General features: G+C 36.8%; 1 pseudogene; it reads right to left on the reverse strand.

Annotated features, from left to right (window-relative positions):
• Positions 1-299: 299 nt before the first annotated feature.
• LOC145100242 (L-type lectin-domain containing receptor kinase V.9 pseudogene) lies at positions 300-2,593 on the reverse strand (annotated as a pseudogene).
• Positions 2,594-5,491: the final 2,898 nt, after the last annotated feature.

Genomic DNA, 5,491 nt, shown 5'->3' on the forward strand with positions numbered 1-5,491 from the left:
CCACAAATCGTTGAAGGTCACTTCATATTGAGAATAATGTTCGTTACTCACTAAGCTTTTTATAGTTTACTATTGTTGTTATATCCTTTGATTGTAGGTGCGGGTATTGATAGCAAGTATAAGGAGTTTACTTGATATCAAGATAGACATATAAAGACTTAGCAGATAGATACTTGAGTAGTTTTGGCGCATTGTAATGTAACACCCAGTTGGGTTAAATTTTGGTTTGTAAACTATGTTGTTATTTGCTTCCATCTTTGTTAGCATATAATGTGCATCATGTGTAAGAATCAAAAGTATTTTAAACAAGAAAATTTTCGGGTGCACTTCATACTAATTTTCGGGGTGTTGAAGATTTCTCTTCCATAAATAAAAAAATCACATTTGACATACTTGTTCCCATCACCGCCCTGAAAACATTAATGAGTGGATGATCGGTTCCAATGTCCCCGAGTAGTGAATTTGCGAAAAGTAAGAACTTGAAGAGGCATGGCCAAGTTGACTCCAATTGTCATCTCTTATCTTCAATACACCATTGAAATCTGGTGCCAATGGCTCCTTTCCTAAAAGGAACTTCAAAACTTGCGACATGCTCGGTCTCAGCACGGACACAACATGTGAACAAAGCAACCCCACCTTCAAAACCAACTCCATTTCCTCAGTTTCATAGTCGTCCCTTAGTTTCGGATCAACCACCTCAGAAAGTTGCTCCTTATACCAACAATCCCACACGTAATCGACCAAAATCACTGCCTCTTCGCGCCCTTGCAATTCCACAGGTCGCCGACCACAAACCACCTCTAAACAAAATGTTCCAAAAGCAAAAGTATCGGTCGCGGTGGTGGCTTTTCCTTTGTGAGCCAATTCAGGTGCTATGTATCCCAAAGTCCCAGCCAAATGGGTCGTTTTTGCATCGGTTCCATTGTTGTTGCCAAATCTTGCAAGCCCAAAATCGCCTAACTTACCATTCAATTCGGCATCAAGTAACACGTTGCTTGCTTTTATGTCCCGATGGATTATAACTTCACACCATTCATGCAGATATGCTAATGCTTTGGCTACATCGATAATGATTTTGACCCTTTGTTTCCATGTTAAAGTGGATTTGGGATTCGAATTGAATATGAACTTATCCAAACTAGTATTCGACATGTAATCATATACAAGAAACAATTCGCCTTTTCTTCGACAATACCCAAGAAGTCTGACCAAATTTGGGTGTCGTAACCGACCTATCGTGGCGATCTCCGCCACGAATTCCTTCATTCCTTGACTTGATGTATGCCATATCTTCTTCACTGCGACCTGAGCTCCTAAGTCCAGCAAGGTCCCTTTATAAACCTGACCAAAACCACCTTTTCCAAGCAGCTCACTTTCTTTAAACCCTTTTGTGGCGATGAAAAGATCTTTGTAGGAAAACCTGCTAGGTCCGTATTGAACCTCCCAACTTTCAAGAGCTTCTTCGAGTTCGAATTTACGTTTTCTTCTTTGGAACAAAACAATCGCCAATATTGAAATCGATGAAAGAACCAGTAACCCACCTAAAGATAACCCAATTTCTAAAGCCATTTTTTTCTTTTTGGTTGATTTTTTCTTGAGAGGTAAAGGTGGGATCTTTGATCTATCGATTTCTTGAGCTTTTCCATTCATTTGAAAACTCCAACCAACAATGTAAAACGTCTGAAGAAGAACCCCAGTGGCTGAAGTAAACCCAACGTACATTTCTTCGAGTAAAAAAGGTGACAGATCTTTCTTCCAAGTTACAAGAGGTTTTTGTGGTTTTTTAAGGGAAGAGAAGCTAGTGTGACATTCAAGGTCTTTTCAACACCATCGTAATCAACCCATGCTCGGATTTCTCAGGAGGTCGCAAGAGTTAGGGTTTGAAAGCCTCCATTCTTGTAATAGCCTGCTGTTGCAGCGAACACAGATTCTATACTGTTTATATCAAGACCCACATGGTTGCCATCCATATCGTCAAGTTCGAGGTTTCTAAACGTGTCGAATTCAACGGCGACGATGTGATTTGAGGCGTTTCCGTCGTTGGTACGGTTAAAGAGTCCAAGATGCTGCGAAGAGGATGCATCCGTCACTGCTTTTGATGGAGCAATCGCAAAGGTCATTCCGTGGAACGTGAACAGAGGGTTTTCTGGTATGATTCCAAAGACGAAAGAAGTGGAGAACGACAAAGCGTTGCTGGTGTGGGAGTTTTTGAACCGGAAAGGGAGAGAGTAGAAGGTGTGACCGACGCCGAACATCTCGGTGTTGTTGCTGTGAACCGCTCGACCATCTGGTTGGATCTCTCGTACACCATCGAGCTGCGAATCTTTGAAAAGGAAGGAGAAGCCATTGTTGTCTGTGGAAACTGTGGATGCTGCTTCTACTCCAGCGAGCAGAAGCAGCAGTAGAAGAAGAATGGGTGGTTGGATCAAGATCATAGATGAAGTATGGAAGTCGGTTCTGATAGTTGGAAAAGTTGAGATTATTAGTTATTCAATCCTTATGATTTGGATTAGCAGATAGGCTTGGTGAAAGGGATCTCTTCGCCGTCTGGAGCAAAGCGAGCTTGTTTCACCAGTCAATGGTCTCCCGTTTACGGCAGTGCAATTTGGGTGTTGGTCAAGGACGTATCGTTCATCTATATCACGTTGCTTAACAAGTATACATGTCGTGGCAATTCCTATGACTACTCTCATTCTGTCCACATGAATAATGATTAAATAATTGTGAAACTTGTCTATGATAGAGTAACAATGGTTAAGTTTACTTTATGTATTTTAGAGTCAAATGTATGCTTTAATTATTTGGATAAAATCGAATTTTTCAATTGAACAATTTGGATTGGACTATTTGGTTCGGATATTCGGATTTTTTGATTGGCTTTAAACGGGTCCGAATTATTATTTTGGATTTCAGATTGCTTTTGGTTTATAAAATAAGAACCGAATAAACATTTATTATTTATAATATATATCTACAATTATTTATTAATTATATAATTTATTTGTTCAAATAGGTTAAAAAACATCACCCGATAAAAAAACATTAATATGCATTTTCTCTCAAAAGTTTTCTATCTATAAAATACTTAACTACAATATATCTTTTTAGTAGTTGGTTTATAAATTTCAAATCACAAATAAATAATTTGTTTTCATTTCTTGTGTAAAATTGGGTAATATTATAATTATATGTCATTTTAAAATGTTTTGGTTTTTGAAAACCGAATTATAAAAACCGATCCAACCAAATTGTAATTGGATCGGGTCGGATTGGATTTGAATTTAGTTTGTACTATTCGGATACATGTTTTGAAAACCGAAATTAGTTTGGATTCACTTGATTGGATCGGATCAAACTGATCCATCCAAACGAACACCCCTAACTATATGAATGGCCCTACCGTCCGTTTGGGATAAGTTATGTGTTTGGAACCTATTTTTTTTAACTCCAATCACATCTACATTATTGTTTTGTTTGGCTTTGGTTCTTAACATATATGAAAAGACTGTTTTGGGTTCCTAACATAACTAATTTATCCTTACTAACATTTTCTTAATTTTTTAATTTAATAAAAGAAACTGTTAATTTAAAAAATGACTATAATTACCATTTTATCCAAAGGTTTTTCCATAAAATAGCCATAAATCAGAAAAATACCAAAATATCTATCTATTCACATGCCATCATCTGCGAAAATATTCATGGTCTGTAATTTTTTTTCAACGGCCAAAACAAACAATGTTTTCAATCCTATGAAAATCTGTCATCTGCGAAAGATGTTGTCATCTGTGAAAATCTGTAAAAACCAAATATTGTATTTTTTGAAAAAGTATGTATTGTCTTGTCATGTTGACTGCAAAAAACAGAGACCATATTGCGAAAATCAAAATCAGTACCGTGAGAATCTGTATAATGTAGAGTGTGTTATCTTATAAGAAATTGTTTTGAAAGAAACACTTTCCACATCTAATTGTTTGATTTTTGTAGCCAACTTTTTATACATTTTTTGTCTAATTTCAATAGCAAATTTTTCCAACTTACCATTTCTGCTTTTGTTAAGATAACATAACTTCAAACATTCCAGATGAGTATTTTTGTTTGTGTCAGTGGTTCATGGCAGTGAGAAAATGAGAAATTGATATATGTTAGACCATTTGTTAAAACTTCAGTGTTGAAATGTTTGTAGATATAAATTTCCCATATTTATACAAATTAGTCAAACAAATGATAGATTTGGATGATAAACCTAATATCAGCATGTCTTTCTAACACCCTACATTGAAGTATGTTATATAGATAGTTGATGAGGGTGAAGTATGTTATATAGATAGTCGATGAGGGTGAAATATGTTATATTGATTAGTGACGAGGATGACGTGAAACATTTAAAAATAATATTCATAAAGTTTCAACTCTTACATATATATATATATATATATATATATATATATATGTGTGTGTGTGTGTGTGTGTGTGTGTGTGGATAATAATCTAGTGGAGGAGACACAAATTGTTCGATAGATTATCGCAAATCGATCTGTTGCTTGTGGGAACCAGCCTAGAAGCGGAAAAGGGTCTGGTAGCATAAGAGGAAAAAACTTTGTTAAGAACATATCCAATAGAAGAGGTATTCATAATAAAAACATACCTATCAAAATGATCCTAACAATGTTGACGGATATGTTACATATGGAACAACAATACAACAATAATCATTCCACAAGTTGTCTATGAAAACTAGTATACATGTAACATCCCAAAATTCAAGACCAAAAATTTCATTTTTAAATAAGTGGTTATAGAAACCAGTAGTATAAAAACATTCATAATGTAATCCTATGTCAAAGAAGTATGTCAATAATCAAAAACATGCCATCATAAATCAATATTAGAGTATAATCCCAAAGATCTCATGTGCGGAAAACGTAGTGTGATGCGCTGCGATCCTGCCAGCTTCTTTCCTTTTGAAAAAGAAGTACCTGAAACCAAAACTGAAAACCATAAACACGAAGCTTAGTGAGTTCCCCCATCAAAGCACACACCATACAATAACATACTGTCAGGCATACCGGGGTGCCCCTACCCTATCAGGAATATCTGGGTGCCCGACCTACCCTGTTGAGCATACCAGGGTGCTCAACCTACCCCTGTTAGGCATACCGGGGTGCCCAACCTACCCCTGTCAGACATATCGGGGTGTCCGACCTACCCATGTCAGGCATATATCTGGGTACCCGACCTACCCTCAGGTTTATCTCATTCGGTTTCGGGGACTATTTCACCCATACCACTACCACATAATAACATATCATGAACATACTGCTATGCATTCATGGGTACTGTCTACCCCTTCGGTATCTTTCAACCGGTATCTGGGGACTATTCCACCCCTACTACTACTAACACATATATCATAGCATCCTAGCACATAAAGCATATCAGATAATGGAAAACCAGACAATTATCACAAAGACAATCATCTCAAACATAA

Source organism: Lactuca serriola, chromosome 4, assembly GCF_051521515.1.
Source record: "Lactuca serriola cultivar US96UC23 chromosome 4, Lser_US96UC23_V15, whole genome shotgun sequence".
In the NCBI taxonomy this organism is placed as follows: domain Eukaryota; kingdom Viridiplantae; phylum Streptophyta; class Magnoliopsida; order Asterales; family Asteraceae; genus Lactuca; species Lactuca serriola.